Source organism: Macrobrachium rosenbergii, chromosome 25 (assembly GCF_040412425.1).
Source record: "Macrobrachium rosenbergii isolate ZJJX-2024 chromosome 25, ASM4041242v1, whole genome shotgun sequence".
Lineage (NCBI taxonomy): Eukaryota > Metazoa > Arthropoda > Malacostraca > Decapoda > Palaemonidae > Macrobrachium > Macrobrachium rosenbergii.
The window spans coordinates 42,917,323-42,936,909 of NC_089765.1; the positions used below are offsets into that span (position 1 = coordinate 42,917,323).

Below are 19,587 nucleotides of genomic sequence, written 5' to 3' on the forward strand. Positions count from 1 at the left end.
TATTCTAAGTATGATCGAGAGTCTTCTTGTAAAATCTGGGTGCCCTTGGATTCCTCTGTACAAATGCTCATTCAAGGCCAACAGATTTGATAGACCATAGTTGTGTGATTTATAACCACATAAATATATTCATATGATGGTGATTGATTCTTAGTCATTGGATGTCTTGGTGGACTTTCGATAATACTACATAACGTAAACAAACTCCAGTATATACAATATCTGTTATATCATGGTTCTATGCATTACGTTTGTTATATGCACACGTATGTAGCCTATGTATATATATGAACAATATCTGCTTAGGTAACTTTGAATAATACTGATAACGTGATTCTTTATAAGCTGTTAGGGGCAGACCTTGTTTAGCTGGGCGAAAAATGCATCGGCTATTATGACACATCTCGACGAAGATGCGTTAAGTTAGTGCAATATAGGGAACCCCGCCATTATTACACGATTTCTGTTAAGTAGGCCAAGTTTACAAAGGGGAACGATATGCTAAACAATTTAATGAGTTTCGTAACAATGGGGGTCGAGTGCGCACGTGCGTGTGTTTGTGTGTTCCTATGAATTACAAGAACTAAGATGATGACATCCATCAGGGGTGGATTGGCTGCGGAGGTCAAAAGGCGGAGAGTGAGAGGGACAGCAATGATGCTTGGCGTCATTGTTTATGCCATAGGAAAGTGGTGAGCCGAATCTGTGGGAAGAGGGATGAGCAATTGCAAGCCTAGATATGGCTGCACTGTATTTAGAGTTTCCCTGAGAAGAAGTACTTTCATTACATGTTTTTTCAGCTATTATTCAGGCTAAGCAGATAGTGGGTCTTTTGACGCGTGAAAGGTAATGGATGTGTCAATCTGCTGTTGATGTGTGAGTTCATGCATCTCATGCATCGATTTTCACTTTAACTTTTCGAACCGTTTTACGTTCTTAGCACCATGGCACGCTCTCCAGGTTCTTTCACCCCTGAAACTCATTTGGGGCCCCGTGAAGAAGAATGCAATTCCTCGAGTTGTCTTGTAGCGACGGTAGGGTTGAGTCTTACTCTAAGAGTCACATGGCACTAGATGCTCTGCAGAAGAATTAAATGAATTCTTTAGGGTAACGGTTTTTGGTTGGAGGCAGGAGGTCATCAAGTGTCTTGCTTCTCATAGGTAACTTGGAGCCTCAAACTGAAGAGGTAACTTATACTTCTTAATTTAACATGTTTGGTATGTGAATCGTCTAGAAAAGTGTCGTAGCAATATATTTTAGCAATTTTCGCAACTTCAGTTGGATAAACGTGCCACTCTTTCTGCATACATAAAGAGACTTGTATTTACATGCACAGAAGCGGCCAGCGCATATTTTCATGTTTTTAAACACGCAGTTCTTCATTTCTATGAGGTTTAGTTACATTTCAACGATCGAGCACCTTACCAAAACTGAGAAACAAAGTAGATCCAGTCTTCTCTCGGTTTAAGAGTTTGGTTTGACATCATCCAACAAAAATTTGTCAGTTTTACCAGTTCCTTTGTACTCATTTTATTCCACAGTTCTGGTTTATGATAGTGGTTCACCTGAATTTCATAATATGGGCTCGTTTCGGTGTGAGCATTTTGAAACTCGAGTGCTGGCTGGTATCTTGCCAATGTGGGAGGGTCAAGGAATAACTCGATCTTTGCTAATTTTCGAATTTTCCTATTTTATTTCGGGGACATTTGCTCATTAAGTAAATTACACACATACACGCACACACCAACACACATACAAAACCTTTTCCTCTTACCGATAATTTTGCAGTTGGTTGAATAGCGAAAGTTTTCACTATTTTTATGCGAAATATTCATAGGTCACGAAACCCAATGCTCCTGACGTTGCAATTTTGAAGTTTTCGGTGAAGAAAGGTCTGCTAAAATTTTGGGCAGAACTTTATCGATCATTACTAAGGATCATCTAAACTATAAGTTGTATCTTTACTATTCTTGTTGAACAGCTCAACAACGAAGAAGCAAACCTTATCATAACAAAGTCTTAATTTATCATTTTCATTGATTTTAAATTATTTCAACAGGTATCATCTCCAGGACAAGTTTCTTGTTTATATGGCGTCCTTTATGGCAGTCATTTTGCACCTATTTTCGTAGTAATGGTACAGTTACGCTCATCTGCGGGGTGTGACGCACAAGGCCTGAGAGCGGAACTGAGAGATCACAGCACTGAGAGGCGAAATCTCCCGGCAATTTCATATGGTGAATGGGACCGGAAATGGGGTGTGAAATGATCCCCAATAGATTGTCAACAGAAGGATTTCCAGTTGTGCTCTATTTACCTTTCAGCCTCTTTCGGAGAAGAGATTATTTGTCTTCAGATGATTATCTCCGCCAGAGAAGCTGGACTGAGATGGTGTATTCACCCTTGTGGCTTTCGTTTGATTGTTAGTCTGTTTAAACTCAGGTGGTTCCCAATGTAGGGCGTACGGGTAATTTGATTTTTAAGGGGTTGGGGGGAATTCGAGAATGGTTTAAAACAAGTTAATGGCTTTTTAGGCTTCCTCCACTTGAATATAAGAATTATGTATCAGTACAGGGGGGATCAGGATTTTAGAGGTGATTAGGTGGGGAATGTCCAAAAAAAGTTTGGAACCACTGGAACTTTAAAGGCATCTGTAAAAAGTTGTAGATGGGTTTTGAATAAATCTGTTTGGTGCGGTGGTTTAAGGGCCAGGGATAAGCTTCCTAGAGTTTGAGGTGAATCTGGCTATGGTTACTTACTTTTTTTCATGAGCTTAGGAATGGGCTGTCTGTGTGACGTTTAGATTATGCTTATACTGTTTATTATTTTTTTATAACATATAGTGTTAAGCCTTTGGGAAACGCGAACTAGAGAAATACTTGGAGGTAGAACTTCGTAAAAATGTAGAAAAAATGAAAGTACTCTCTGATTATTCGGTACATGCAGGAGAAAGTGAATAACGAAAAGAAAATGCAGAAAGAACACTATCTCGCCGAGATGACTGAAAATCAAATCTTTCCTCAAACATCGTATCTGAGTTGTGTTACTGTATAACATCAGCAAGGCCTCCTCTTGTTTTCTCATGCCTGATTCGTACTTGGCGAATATAAAGATTGATCTATTAGAAATTTTGACAACGTTCTAAAGTTATGTTTGTGTGTGTGTGTGTGTGTGTGTGTGTATGGCTGAAAATTTAGGATACGTGTAATGTGGGGAGTGTTTTAACAGGAAGTATTAATGGGAGATTTGAACTCTCTCTCTCTCTCTCTCTCTCTCTCTCTCTCTCTCTCTCTCTCTCTCTCTCTCTCTCTCTCTCTCTCGTAAACTCAATGTCCTGAAAGGACACGTTTTCAAAGGACATATTTCGAAAGCCGATCTTCAGGTCCTTTTCCAAGAGGATTTTACTTAACTATGACCCAGTAGTGGGTTCTGATCAGACTACATTAACCGTGAAATAGGACTGTTAACAACAAAGAAACCTCGTTTAGAATAAATCATTCATCACTGGCTCGTATAAAAACAGGATTTTTTTTTATATATTTCAGGTTTTTCAGTCTTTCCTCATACACTCTTCCAATACAATTACGTCGAGGAGCACAAATTTTCGAAGGAAAACAGAATGAAAGAGAGGAATAAGGATTAGGCAAAGGAAAAGATGACTCTATGATACCTCTGAATTATTGTTTGGCATTGGAAAACCGAGAGTCAATGAAAATGCAAATAATGAACTTATTAACCCAATTCTTTATCGTGGTCATAAGACCAAACCGGCCTCTAGGAAAGAACATCCTTATCCATGGCTATAAACATGGAAACAACAACACATGACTGAAATTCCATGAGGCCTCATCCTTGCCATTCTCCTTGAAAACCCCACCAAGTATCGAAGCTCCTTAGAAGGGTATTTACTGCTATTCTTGGCGCAAAACGACAACGAATCTCGCTAGCATTTTGCTGTTCATCGTCTTTCTATTAAATTCTTGAACAACGGGCACTTCTGCGTCATAAATTTTTGAAAGACACGAAAACCGCCTCGCAAAAATATGTTTTTAATTACTACGCATTATCAAATCCCAATGAACTTCAGGGGATTCCCCAGCATAAGCATAAACAGGGGATTCCCCCAACATAATATGGAACAGGGGATTTCCCAACACATTCACGAAAATAATCATGAAAAATAGAAAACCATAGTATCTACGAAGCACATTCCTTTCCTTGAGACCAAATATCAAATTTTAAGTTTGAGTCTTGATATGTCGTCATTATACCGGTCAACTAAACCGAAGATAATTTCGTGATATGTTTTGAAGCTTCTCCCATTGTCAAAATTTCTCACTGAGCTAAATGGGGATATATTTAATGCATCTGTGTAACTTCCTCTAGCTTCAGCCTCCGACCAAACATTGATTTAGTATTGATCATTCGAGTTTTGTTCAATTGTATTTCCAAAAGTTAGAACTGTGTGTGTATTTGTAGAAGTTCTTCTCGCACAAAATTCACTGTTGAATTTTTAAGACATCTAAATCTTAACGATAGAATAGAGGACATTTTTTCTCTTTGGTAGAGATTATCATCAAATCATCCAAAAAGCATTAATGCGAGGCTGTAACGTTGTTACTATCCCAAGTAACATTCTTCAACATTCCTGGAGGATGTCTTGGTATGCTTAAAGACTGTCTCTGTTTCCTGAAAGACTTTTAACCTTCAATGAAAACGTGATCATCAGATCTTTTATTATTTTAATGTGCCATTTAGTCCTACCTTTTCATCAATATGCCTCGTGGCGTTTTCATAAAATTGTTGGGCTCTGCAAAATTTGAAAAAAGATTACTTTTCTGTGCAGCAACGTAACCCTAACTTTTATTAACACAATAAATAAAGCTTCCAGTGAATCACTTAACAGTGACAAAAGCCCCTAAGGTAGTCTTTAAGGCTATCCACAATTTCGCCTTAAACTGGGTATGTTGATGTTCCCTCACTTCATTCCTGCCCTCATATCTCATTAGCAAACGTTTAAAAAAATTAATCACATTTTAGGCCGCTATTAATAATTCAGAACCCGGTCGAAATATAATTGTAATATAATGCTACAAGCGTTTAATATTGAAGGTGTCTAGAATTTTAGATTGCCATGTAGACATTATGAAATATTTTGTTCACGATGCTCCTAATTGTCTAAGAACTTCTCGCTGGAAGTTCAGTTTGCCTTAGTTCTTTGCAAGGTAGCCTATTCCCTTTTGATGAAGGCCACCAATAAATGCTCACCTTTTTTACTTGGTTGCCTCCCTTGAACAATATGCATCTCTTGAGAGACGCTCTTCAGCAGTACCAGAAGCTTTGGCTCGCCTCTTCCTGCTTCTGATTTGCCTGAATCCTATAATCTGCTTTCCTTCGAGGTGTAGTTTAACATTTCCCTCATGGTCAAGGACCCCACCCCCACCCCCACTCCCACTCTCTTCTTCCTTGTCTATCCTATTTCATGCTTTCCTTAGGCCTGGGCTAGAAATTGGCATTAGGCTGAACCGTTGCTCCTGGGAGACAAATAATAGACCTGAAGCCCCTTGATTTGTTGTAGTATTATCAATAATGAACAACCACATGCATCAGAGCATCTGATAGTTCCAAACGGGTGGCGATGGAGTTACTGGCATTGTCTAAGGACGTCATAGTTAAATGCAGTGCCTGGAATCACAGGAAGTGACGAGGAGGAGATTCCGCAAAGTCACGTCCAAAATTGACGTCACTTACATATGGAACCACAACCATGCAAGATAGAAAGATTTACAATCTGTTACACACACACATTGCATATATTATATATATATATATATATATATATATATATATATATATATATATATATATATATATATATATATATATATATATATGTGTGTGTGTGTGTGTGTGTGTGTGTGTGTGTGTGTGTGTGTGTGTGTGTGTGTGTGTGTGTGTGTGTGTGTGTGTATCAAGCGCCGTCCCTTGACAAGAGGTGGCTCTAGAGAAAATAACAACAGAACTGTCACTGCCACATTTATACTGAAACTACTGAAACGCGGATGAACCCGATTCATGCACCAACACAGGAGGTTTTTGAACAATGTGCTGAAACTCCCTACACAAGCTGCGCCATTCATTTGCACACGTTCTTGTTCTTCTTGGATATTTAGGCTTTTACTTCCCACTGTATCTTGCACTCTCCCTATCCAGCGCATTCTAGGTCTTCCCCTTCCCTTGCTCCCGTCACTTTCAGTTATAAATTATTTCAACTAGCGCAGCATCCTCTTATTAATTTCACAAGACTAGCCCGTCTCAAAACACCCTAATCCATCGTTTTACCTACGCTAAACTTTTCACTACTTAGACGTATCTTCGATTTCTCCCTCTTTCAGTTCTTACGACACATTCTATGCAACAGTTTATCTGTGCAACTTGAATCTTTTATTCTTTCTATCGCATGCGACTTCCACTTATTACTTCCATACTTTACATGTAAAATATTACTGTATATATATATATATATATATATATATATATATATATATATATATATATATATATATATATATATATATTCACCCTGAGTCTTCTCCCTTTGAGGAGGAGGGGGTGACCCCGTGGGATGGTAGCAGTGCGGTGGATAGGAAGTCTTTTGGGATGAGGTCTCTAGTATTATGATCATCTTCACCTTAAGTGTGGCCCACCATGGTGGCCTATCTACCAAGTGCTTAATTCAACACCGAAACACTCAAACTGAAAGAACCAGGAGAGTGTCAAGCAAGAGAGAGAAAGTTTTCAAGTGCCACAGCTCAGAACGGCAAAATCACGACAAGCCGAGAGAGAAGAAGAAAGGCTAATTAAGCACCAAAACAAACCTGAAACGACAGACCCATCATCTCGCTAGAGTGACGTGCGGGATCTATTGTTGTGATGAGATGATGTATTGCAAGACCCATTATTTCTGCCAGCTTGCTGTGATATTACCCCACAATCAAACTTTCACTCCCGTGCAATATGCTTGTTAGGCTCAATTGCTGAGGTCTAGGGCGACGGTATTAGCTTAGATTGTATTCTTTTAGAGGGTTAGTATAAATTTTTTTTATTAGTTGTGATTCTAGCTTATTAAATCTCTCAAAGCAATGTGATGGCGTTTAGAATGTATTCAGATTAATAATAATAATAATAATAATAATAATAATAATAATAATAATAATAATATCAGCGTAATATCCACATTCTAAAACACCCCATAAAATTCAGATATAATAGTAAGCAAAATGATTTACTCAAGTCAAATAATTCATTCCTGTCGTTTCCACAGTAACGGTTAATAAATATACCAACAATTGCTGTAACCACGGTCAGCTCACCCTTGCGCAAGCGCGCTGCGAACGAACGTCATCTCGCGGTATTTTATTTTAAAAGGTGTCTGATTCGGCCTGCCCTGTTATCTTGGAGATCAGGGATGAAAATGGTGAGAGTTGTGGGTGAAAGGAAAAAGGGGGTGATAGGGGTTTTTCATGAATGCACATTTTTCTACAAAATTTGGCGAATCCTTTTCAAGTGAATTTTGAGTGAGAGTCAAAAATCAATTTTGATTTACACTTATATCGCTTTTTATTAAATCTCAGACAACTCTGCGAGTTAAAATACCTTTGACAAAACGTCCAGTTAGACCAAATAATTAGACTGGGAACAGGTCAATAGGAGTTAAGTGAATAGACTGTGAACAGGTCAAGAAGAGTTAAGTGAATAGATTGTGAACATAGATTGTGAACAGGCCAGTAAGAGTTAAGTGAATAGATTGTGAACAGGTCAGTAAGAGTTAAGTGAATAGATTATGATCAGGTCAATAAGAGTCAAGTGAATAGATTGGGAACATGTCAATAAGAGTTAAGTAAATAGATTGGGAACAGGTCAGTAAGAGGTAAGTGAATAGATTGGGAGCAGGTCCATAAGAGTTAAGTGAACAGGTTGGGAACAGGTCAATAATAGTTACGTGAATAGATTGGGAACAGGTCAATAAGGGTTACGTGAATAGATTGGAAATAGGTCAATAATGGTTACGTGAATAGGTTGGGAATAGGTCAATAATGGTTACGTGAGTAGATTTGGAACAGGTCAGTAAGAGTTACGTGAATAGATTGGAAACAGGTCAGTAATAGTTAAGTGAATAGATGGGGAACAAGTCAGTAATGGATACGTGAATAGGTTGGAAATAGGTCAATAATGGTTACGTGAATAGATTGGGAACAGGTCAATAATGGTTACGTGAATAGATTAGGAACAGGTCAATAGTGGTTGCGTGAATAGATTTGGAACAGGTCAATAAGAGTTACGTTAATAGATTGGAAACAGGGCAGTAATAGTTAAGTGAATAGATGGGAAACACGTCAATAATGGTTACGTGAATAGATTGGGAACAAGTCAGTAAGAGTTACGTGAATAGATTGGGAACAGGCCAATAAGAGTTACGTTACGTGCGTTTTACTAAAAAGACATAAAAGGAACGTTTGGTTCACAAACTGTTCTATTATTATCATCATTCTATTGACGGATTTCGTGGCAATATACCTGTATATCTGAAATTAATACCTCGAAATTTTCCAAGACAGATTACTTGACTTGGCGGCAACACTGGACTTGGCTAAATACCGAAACAGGTTTTTTTTAATGAAAAAATGGCCGATGGTACATTCGTCATATTCAACATGTATCTAGTTCTTTGCTGGACTGGTCGATATCGTTCTCGGCTAGCACTCTGCAGGGCCGGCGTTCGAATCTCTGGCCGGCCAGTGAAGAATTAGTGGAATTTATTTCTGGTGATTGAAATTCATTTCTCGGTATAATGTGCTTCGGATTCCACAATAAGCTGTAGGTCCCGTTGTTAGGTAACCAATTGGTTCTTAGCCACGTAAAATAAGTCTAATCCTTCGGGCCAGCCCTAGGAGAGCTGTTAATCAGCTCAGTGGTCTGGTTAAACTAAGGTATACTATATCAACATGTATCATCCGCAAATGCTGACAAGTGACGCCAGGGACCCTGTTAAATTCTGCCATTAATATGTTCCCTGTGCATAATCTTCTATAAAATTGCACTCACTCTCAGCCTCCATTCTTACAGGCCTCTTTGAAATAGACCTGGGTCTCAAAACTCTTCTGATGCCCACAGGAGCCCAGCTGACACTATCACGTAATATTTTGTAAGTTGTGTGACTGACAAGTCCAAGCCATATCATCCCCCCTTTCAATATCTCATTTCCCTTATGATATTCTAGTTGTATGCTGCCATCTGACTCCTAATATTCTTCTTAAGCCTCATTCTCAGATCAACAATTTTTTTTAGGGATTGTTTCCTTGAAATACCATGGTTCATGTACGTATACCGATACAGATTATCCCAGATTTATGCATAATCTTACTTTCATATGCAATTTGATTTCAAAATTTTGTTCACCCGTTCACCCTACCAACTGTTGGATTTGCCATTTTTAGTCTTTCACTACATTCCAACTCAGGATAACCTGTCCCTAAATATTTGAAAGATTTAACCTCATTAATCCTTTCTCCGTATAATGTTATTTGGTCCCTTTGTGCATACCCTGTTCTCGTTAATTCTGCGTTTCTTAGATTTATTTTGAGTCCATCATTCGTTGTGTGTAAGTGATTAAAACAGCATCATCTGCATATTCTAAGTGTGCCAACTTTCTGCCATTACTCCAATCTAAACCTTCTCCTCCATCTCGAGCCACCTTTTCCATTATAAAATCTATGGGAAGGGCAAACAGCTAAGGTTGAATAACTTTCCCCTGTAGCACCCCACTGTTGATTGAATGCAAATTCACATGACGAGACCTCATCAATATTGACTTTGTATCTTCTTTGTTCATGGATAACAACATATCCAACGGGAATTCCATAATATTGGTCTTTGGACTTTGTCGAATGCTTATTCGTATTCAGCAAATTAATAAGTGTTCAATTATAACCATGAGAAATCTTGCAAAATCTGTCAAAAAGACTTGAAATGTCAAAATTATTAAGCTGTGGATTCTCAGTGTTCCTGACATAGAATAACCATATGTGAGACAGAGAGAAATTCAATTTCACTCTAGACTAGCACTACTAGTGAGGGACAAGATCTCTTGTATTTCATATGCAAGTACAGGTGCATGCATACAGGTCTGTACACTTCATTCCTGCACACAAGCAGTATACGTTCGTATGAATGCAGGCAGATCTGCTGTAACGCTCACCTAAACGTTACTTGATTACGTTAAACACACATTCGTAAGTGTATAAAGTGTATATGTTGCATAGAGTATTTGTAGTAAACCTGACCTTACCCTTGACCCACAAACACTCAGATCCTACAACAATACAATTGCCTTTTTTGAAACCGACGAATACGGGATATATGACGTCTATCTTACTTTGTTCTTTATAAAGTGAACTATCTACTTGACACTTGGAAGTCTTTTGTCATGCTCTGTGTTTAGAGGTCGACATCCGGCGTTTCTCAGATAGGATTTTTTTTGTTTAGTATAGGATATTTATTTGGGAAGTATATGACGGCAAGTTCCAAAAGGTCATATAATACTCTGGAATATCCTTGTAAGATTGACTGATTAATTAATTTGTTTGGAGTTACAACGACAATGGTTATCGTTGCCGATTCTTGCCGTGCCAAGAAAGCACGTTCAAGATTATTTATGTTATATTGCTGTATTTTACTCGTTAAATTGGCCTTATGCCAGCAGGGTACTCGCTCCGTCGAGTCGCTCCTAAAGAGATATCTTTAATTTGCTTGCACTTGTTTCAGCTAGGTTCTAAGTTCGGTCTATTTACCTCTCGGAAGTGTTGTGCTCAGTGGAGGGTCAGATTATGAAGAGACTCGTTGTTTTAGAGAGAGAGAGAGAGAGAGAGAGAGAGAGAGAGAGATTATTATTATTATTATTATTATTTTAGTTTGGAAGCCTAAAGACCTTCAGAGTCTCATTCAGTATTCTGTTTCTATTGTGAAAATATTCCGCTGATCCCTTATTAGCATTTTACTTTGAACCCTGTAGAAAACTTCCCTTCATTCTTTCCAGTAAATTTCCAGTGTTTAAAGAATCCTCTTTGTTTGTTTTCAACAAATGGCAGTCCAGGATAGGTGATTAAATTTCAGGGCCAAGTTGTGCCACGCATGCGTATATCCTTCCTCTTTTAAAGTCTACTCGCCAAACTAGGCAACGTGTCACGAATTTTCGTGCTTGTTTGACGTCAGCTTAAAACCACATAGGTTAATTAAGTTTATTGCAGATATAAAAGTATAGTCTTCGCTAATTAAGTGTAAAGTTTAAGGCCAAGATGCTCAATGATGCCAGAAGCCACGTTCGTGTGATTTCAGTCGCTTGATAGACGCTTTGCAAACTAAATCCAGCAGCCAGTTTGCTAAACAAGCTTTGGGGAATTTCAGTCCTATTGGACAATCGCACGCAAGCACGCAAGCAGAAGACCTTCATCATTGACTCCGTAATCGCTTTATGTCTGTGGCATCCTGTACCATATGAGCCAAGACATAGCACACGTTTAGGTGTAGTAATCGGAGGGATTCTTTATAGTAATTTTCCAAACTCATCTTGCACCTTGATAATCTTTCTATTGGTTTTAAAGTCCATGTATCTCCAAGTAAATGGATTATGAACAAATAATAATTTTCCTATGATGGGCATTGTAGCAGCATTAGACGTTATGTTGACCTTACTTTTAATTGTGAATCATAATATTCATATTCTGTTTTGCTACTGTTTAGCCATTTAAAACATTTAAAAACATCCTCTAGCTAGCATGTAGATTAATCAGTTAATTCGTTTACGCAAACTGGAGTCGCAACACAGTCTAGAAAAATGAACAATTTCAGCCTCACGAAAAATAAAATTCTAGGACTTCTTAAGGATAAATATGAGGAGGCATTTGGCAAGAGAAATGTGGCTAAATTGGGCGTAAATCTGCTTGAGTTCTCCCCCGTTGAGAGTTTTTGGGTCGTGGAGTGACAGAAGAGTCTCTTGTAATAATGAATTGCTATTCAAGGCAGAGACAGGTAACCCACAAGAGTGGAAAAGTCTTTCCGTTAAAAACAAATTAAACAAAATAAGAAAATAGATTTCTTCTCTACTTCTCAGAAACTGAACATATGACAAGAGCATCAAGCATGATAAGTATGTCTCCACTAGTTCTTATTAGAAAGCACATGTTCATTTTCACTCTTGCGACGTGCTCGCATTATTATGGAATCCCCCAAAATTGAGCAGATTCGAAAATCGCTGAAGGGTAAAAGGATACACAACAGAACTAAGATAAGTATTGTTAAGGACAGATGAAAATGTCGAATCTATAAAAACAAGTTAAAAATGCGCCGAAGTTTCTCCGGCGCAATTTAGTTTTCTGTACAGCGTGTAATGCTGTATGAAACTCTCAGCCTACCATGATGGCCTGCGATGTTGCATTGCCAGACGCACGATCATGGCTAACTTTGACCTTAAATAAAATAAAAACTACTAAGGCTAGATGGCTGCAATTTGGTATGTGTAATGTCTGGAGGGTGGATGATCAACATACCAATTTGCAGCCCTCAAGCCTCAGTAACTTTGAAGATCTGAGGGGGGACAGAAAAAGTGCGGACGGACAGACAAATAGCCATCTCAGTAGTTGTATTTTAAAGAAAACTAAAAATCAGTATAATGCACATATTATAAAGTAATGGTTCCTGAACAGAATTCATAAATTTCGGTAGGGTAAAACAACATTCTAACAAACAGGTCGCACTGCGCGCATCCTACACAAGACGGTTCCGAATCATTTGCTAGGGGAAGTGAAAGATCATAAGGTTCATTGATAGCTGCAAGAGAATATGCATATTCTTTGCCTTAATGGTCTGCATGAAAACTCGAGTGTGATTTTAATGCAACAAAATAGAGAACAAAATGAGCACAGAACAGAGGATTACGTCTCTCATAAAAAAAATCAAAGGTAGTGGAACCTGGACTGACTGGTGACTTTCATGCACGCCATGAAATATTTTGCAGGAGATACTTCCGTTTCCTAAACTGAAAAGTCAAATGGTCCCCAAACCCTCATTCTGTTCGTTATCTATAATAATAAAATCCGAGTGGGTCTTTTTTGTTTGTCCGCCCCAGGTGGGGACGGAGTAAGTATAGGGTAGAGGAGACCTGACACATCCACCCTCCTCCTGCAAACATGTTTGTCCGCCCCGGGTGGGGGCGGGGCAGGTAGGGGAAACCTGACACATCCACCTCTTCCTGCAAACGTGTTTGTCCGCTCCGGGTGGTGGCGGGGTAGGTAACGGATCGGGAGGGTAGGGGAGACATGACGGCAGCGCCGGGTTCCAGGGCAGCGTAGAGCACGCCATCAAGCTCGTCAGAGAATAAAAGGGATTGAGAAACTACGCGAAAGGAACATTCTTGTGTATCTGCTCGAGATCTGGCCGTAAGAGGAAAATTGACATCTTAATCTTATCTCCATCTGAGACAGAATCAAACCTGGTCCTGGGCTGGTCTGTAAGGTATTTATTATTTTCATCTTTAACCCCACACACTCCTCATCTGTTGCTCCAATTCCTCTCTCTCTCTCTCTCTCTCTCTCTCTCTCTCTCTCTCTCTCTCTCTCTCTCTCTCTCTCTCTCTCTGTACCACAGACACTTTTGTTCAATGTTAGTTGACGTCAGGAGGAGAATTCCATCTCATTTCTGGTAGCCTAATAACATCCGTAAGGCCACCTCTTCCCACATTTACTTCGTAAAAATCCTGAAATACTCGTGTTTAGACGTTTCAGTGACTTAGTTTTTCTTGACGGTACTCCCAAACTTTTTAGAGTTCTCTTCCAGATTATTTTCTTCAGACCATAGGAACCTTTCTTCCTTTTAAGGCCCACATCTGCCGCTTCCATTATTTTTCGCTCTTAAAAAAAAAAAATAAATAAATGCGAGTGAGCAGGAAATCGTCATGGTTTATCTTGGTGATCATGTTTAAGAACTGGTTAGTTTAGTGTATATTCCCGAGTAAAGATTGAATGCGAGGGGAAATTCAGTAACAAACAAGGATTAGGTACCATCATTGCTGTGCCATTAACAGCTGACACTCGAATTAGATAACCGAAGTACGAGTATATTACCCTGTGATACTCCTTTTTCTCAAATGATACACTATATGAAACCAAGTTCCTGGAACGTGGAATATCCAGTTTTCTTGGAACGTGGAATATCCAGTTTCAAGAGAAATGAAGAAAAAATCCTTAATGAAAATGAGGAATTCTCAGCTTTGATTTCATTTCCGCCCTTGCAAAAAAAAAAAGTGGGTGGGATAATGATTACAATAGGTGGAGTTGCTCAGATACTTCTTGCACTTGGGATTGCATAAGAATGAAGACGTTGATAGTAGATTGCACGTTTATACAATGACGATATGACAAGAAAATGTCAAATTAGACGAGCTTATGTAATCCGAAATGGGCTACCTTTGGTAGTTTCCATTTATTGGTAAGAATAAGTCCACGTTAGACTTAATTACTGATTCTGTGGATAAACAGTTTATACATTGTGGACCATGTGTTCGGTGGCACATGAGCTGCTGTCGAGAAATGATTGAAACACTTATTAGAAGAGGTCGCAGGATTCTGTGCTCGATGTAAAACAGAGTACGACTGCCCTTCCTTCTCTCCTGTGATAGCATAAACAGCACTTGCCATCTGATTTCTTTAATACGTCTGTCAAAGGGTTGGAATCCAGTCCTCCTCAACTCGGAAGTTTTTGTAGTTCACTTGTCTATTAACAGTGGTTAATTTGCATTTATACTGAATGACAGTAAAGACCACAATCCTTTGAGCAGGGTCTGACTTTACAAACTGGACTCTGATTTATAAATTCCACCCGTGAACACGAGGATATTCACGTGCATTTGACAAGCTTTTATGGCTCTGCGAACTATTATGACATCTCTTGGAGAAGCACTACGACCTATCCACTGCCCCACCTTGGAAGTGGTCGGTGATTTCCCTCTCGCTGATAAGAGGCCGGACGGATACCTGCTACATAAACGCAGGTGCCGGATAATTTTACAGCGCCAGTTATGGCCGGGAACTCCTCTGCTCTTAAACGTCGTTTTATTGAATCTGACACTATTTTATTGCTTTCATATTTCATACTGGTAACCTCTGGATATGCAGCGTAGGGCAGTTTTATTTCTTCATCTCGGTGCGGCTTCAGAAACGAGCGTTCTGGCAAATTCGATCGCTTTTGTATCGTGCATAAAAAGGGACACTGGATGATGCTGTGACCTTCTGGCCCTCTTGCTCGCTCTTCCTCGCTGGATGAAAAAGAAAGAAAGAAAAAAGTTTAGGGGAAGCGTGGAATCCGTCCCACGAAAGGCGCACTCTTATAAGTCTTTATTCAGTCTTTTAAGAACAGAGGGCATTGGCCTGGACAGCTCAGTGGCCCTTTCTAGCAAAAGCCGAAGAAAAAGGGCAAGAAATGAAGTGTGAGTCCTAATCACGAGGGAAGCCGGGAGGAAGGAGATTGATCCATAGCTTGGCTGTGGAAGGAGCGGAACATTGTAAACAGAGATCAGTTGATGATAATGAACCAGTCTGAACATGGAAGGGTCGGTTCCGTACCTGTGCGAGGAAGCCTTTACAATCAACAGGAAACGATATTTATCCAGGGAGGGTATTGCCAGTCTTCATGTCCACTGGAAAGAGATAATAAGGTCAAGGAGGCACAGTAATCGGATGTACGGAATCACTATTACTCTTAGAATATCAAAGGATACTTATTCCCAAACAAACAAAGCTAGATTGACAGCGGTTATGCATACTGTAGTACTCCTGTATCCTCTGGATCCAGATATAGGTGGTATTGCCGGGTATATTCCAGTAGGGCATAAAGGCAAGGTACCTTCTAAATGTGTTCCGTCCTACGCCATCCCATTTGGCTGATGATAAAGGGCGTGGCATATAATTCATAAATTCATATAGCTGTTCGTGTTCAGAAAGTACCACATTACTGAATGAACCAGTCATGCTGTATAAGGTATTTCCCACATTACATACCAAGAAAATAGCAAAAAATAAATTAGATTAGTAAGCAGTAAACGCGTGCACATCATGCAAGCATGCATATACAAAGTTTAGTCAGCAGTACTTCAAGCATACGTTCCGAAGTAGCATAATGATCCCCCTGCGCTTTCATTGTGACTGAGGATGATAATGATAATAATGCTGAGGGTGGCCCTGGTGAATGTGATAATGAAAGTGTCAAGGTCAAGATCACCATCTGATAGTGACTGAACGCAGTCTTACGCCGTTCCTATACAGCGCATTATCTTTTATTACCTTGTGGCTTTATAGCCAATTCTGTCATGATGAGTAAGTCTCAGCGTAAGTGAACAGAAATACAGTATACTGTATAGCTTTCGATGGGGTCCATGGGGGTAGGGAGGGAGGGAGGGAGAGAGAGAGGTGGGAGGGATTTGTGGGGATGGTGATCTTGGGTGAGGGGAAGGGAAGGGTGATGGGCCTTGGCTAGTTATTCCCTACTCGTAGCTGGGGTGAGGTGGAGGGGCCTCTGCTGGGAGGGGGAAGGGGGCGATGAGGTAGAGGAAAGTGAAGGAGGAGAGAGAGAGAGAGAGATGAGGGCAGAAGTGGCGTTCGTCTAGTGCAGCCATGTCAGTCCACTATTAGTGGCGGTCGAGGAAGTACAAAAGGGATACGCGAAGACTACACCAGCCGAGCCGACCGTCCCAAAAGGCGAGTGTGAGAGAGTGGGATGCAAACAAGTAGAGTAGACGAGAGGAAACGAGCTGTTTATTTGCCACGTATTTTCTTGAACGAGCGAACATGGTCGCACTTTTGTAGTTAATGTGTTTTCATTCCGATGACAAAAGAGAAAGGGTTAGTGCCAAAGCTGTTGTGTTTATTATTTTTTAGCACGTGTTTTCTGTATCAAAGCTTTGTAGACATTTTGTTCATGATCTTTTTACATGGCTTGGTGGTGTCGCTGTGTTGTATATGTGCTTTGTGCATCGCTGTTTTCTTTCGTTCTTTTAAATCTCTGGTGTGATTATGAAGACCATGCGTTCTCTTATTCGCTTTTTATGTTGTCTTTAATGATGCGGTATGTATGGATTTATTATTATTATTATTATTATTATTATTATTATTATTATTATTATTATTTTTGTGCTGAAAACTGTTTTTTCTAAACGATTTTATTATTGTTATTATTGATGCTATTGTTGTTTGTGCATCAATTCTCGTTTCATTATGAAAGAATTCACAAAAAATCACTTATCTTTGATTAAGGAAGAAGAGAAACGCGTATAGTATTATTACTATTATCAGCAAGTGGCCCATATCGACGCAATAACTAACTCCATTGGCAACCTCATCATACACAATCCGACAGCACAGTCCCGCGAGGACTTCCGTAACGAAAACATGACCGACAATGCTGCTGTGACTAGCTGTCAAGAATTCTGATAGGACTAGATGTCAAGTATGCTGGTACGACCTATATAATAACTGCCTTGCGTTATTCTGCGATGACAGGCTGTCAAATATTCCGGTGTGAATACTGTCGTTACTTTTACTAGCTGTAGAATGTTTGCTATAACTGGCTATTGTTCTTTTTATCTAGCTGTCAAATATTCTGCGATGACTAGCTGTCAAGTATTTTGCAATGACTAGTTGTAAAATGCTTTGCTATAACTAGCTGTCAGAAATATTTTGCAGTGACTAGGTGACAAGTATTTTGACATGTTTAGGCGTCAAGTAGGCTATTTGCCATGACTAGATGTTTAGTATTTTGCTTTGACCAGAGTCAAGTATCTGCCTTGACTAGACGTTAATTATTCAAGCATTTCCCGTGACCAGACGTTTAGAATTCAATCATTGCCATGACCAGCTGTCACATGACCAGCTATCCTCCCTCGACAGTTGATTTGGTCGTCCCACCGATGAATGTTTATACATTCCGCTCCTCAACGTTTCTCCCTCGATCGACTCCAGCCTTCAAAAACTGACGTTGCTTTGAATCTCAATTATCGGAATCAAGGATTTCTTCTTTGGAGACAAGACTGCCGCCCAACACCCGCCCGCCCATAGTGCCACTACAATTCCTTAGTCGCCCCACTTCCCCTTCTTCCCTTAAACCCCTCCTACCACCCCAGATATACACTACACACCCATATGCTATATAGGTCTCTCGCAATTTAGCAGCCTACGCTGGCGATGCTTCCAACATATCTCTCCCCTCGTGTAAGACACGATTGGCTATGCTACTGGTGTTAGCGAGATCTCTACCGAAGCAGAAAAATATCAACAATAACCAAAAACAAAAACTGACAATTAAGCGTCAATGAATGGGGAAAGTAACTCTTCCGGGTAGGCAATCATTCCTGTACCAAATTTCCGAAGGCGGTTAGCGGCAATCTCTATTTATTCCTGCAAGAGGAATCAAATTTTCGTTGCCATTCGTATGCGAGACACGCGTCCAGCATCTTCCGGGATACTGGATTGAAGTGTATTGCCTGAATGCTTCAACAAGTTTTTGCTGGGTAAGTTCTGGATACCTGTTGGTTTGTAAGAGGCGACGGAAAAGGAGAACCAGAAGCGACTGCTCAGTTTTGTTTTCGTGTCTTGACAGTGATTGATTTGTCATGTACTAGATTCTCTCTCTCTCTCTCTCTCTCTCTCTCTCTCTCTCTCTCTCTCTCTCTCTCTCTCTCTCTCTCTCTTACGTGCGAGCATTAAAAATGCATTGCACTTAAAGTACTTGCATTTATGTATAAGGTGACTTGGAGTACTGCAGAAAATCATGAATTATTGTTTGAAGAGATGCTTCTCCACTGTTATTCTTGTTGAATTAATAGTCAGTGTGTAAGTGAACACCGTTGTACCAAGTAAAAGAGTCATTTGCACGGATATATATATATATATATATATATATATATATATATATATATATATATATATATATATATATATATATATATATATATATTATTATTATTATTATTATTATTATTATTATTATTATTATTATTAGTGTGTGTGTGCCCCTTTAGTTGTGGAACTTGGTCAAAATAGCCCAGTAAACACAAATAGGCACATAAACGCGTGCGTGCGCAAAAATATTTGTATATTTATTTATAAAAAAAATTATATATATATGTATATATATACATATACACACACATTATGTTTACATGTATAAATGTGAGAGATGCAGACGTCATCACGTACGTTTCCTTGCTTGAGCCACCACATGGTGGAACATCTGTATGGACCACCAAGTGTCGCAAGAAACTAAAAATGAGAAGGTCAGACAGACTCTTTCTTTGAAGATTACCTCGAAAGCATCAGCAGCAGCAGAAGCAGAAGTAGCAGCAGCACACTGTGTGAAAACAAAGGCCAGGCAGAGAGAGAGAGAGAGAGAGAGAGAGAGAGAGAGAGAGAGAGAGAGAGAGAGAGAGAGAATTTAAGAGAGAGAGTTCAAGAGAGAATTCAGAAACTCGGCTGTCCCGTTTTC

The 19,587-nt window shown here is 39.5% G+C and overlaps 1 protein-coding gene across 3 annotated transcripts in view; it reads left to right on the forward strand.

The window, feature by feature from the left end:
* Positions 1–19,587, forward strand: part of LOC136852614 (uncharacterized protein C05D11.1-like) — a 203,762-nt gene that overhangs the window by 68,973 nt on the left and 115,202 nt on the right. The window contains exon 1 of one of the 3 annotated variants that reach the window (XM_067127498.1): positions 16,665–16,805. The exons of 1 other annotated variant lie outside the window; for it this stretch is intronic. The gene's annotated coding sequence lies outside the window, so the exon portion shown is untranslated. Of the gene's footprint in view, positions 1–16,664; positions 16,950–19,587 lie in introns of those variants that run through there. One more of the 3 variants, XM_067127497.1, reaches the window with a different exon arrangement.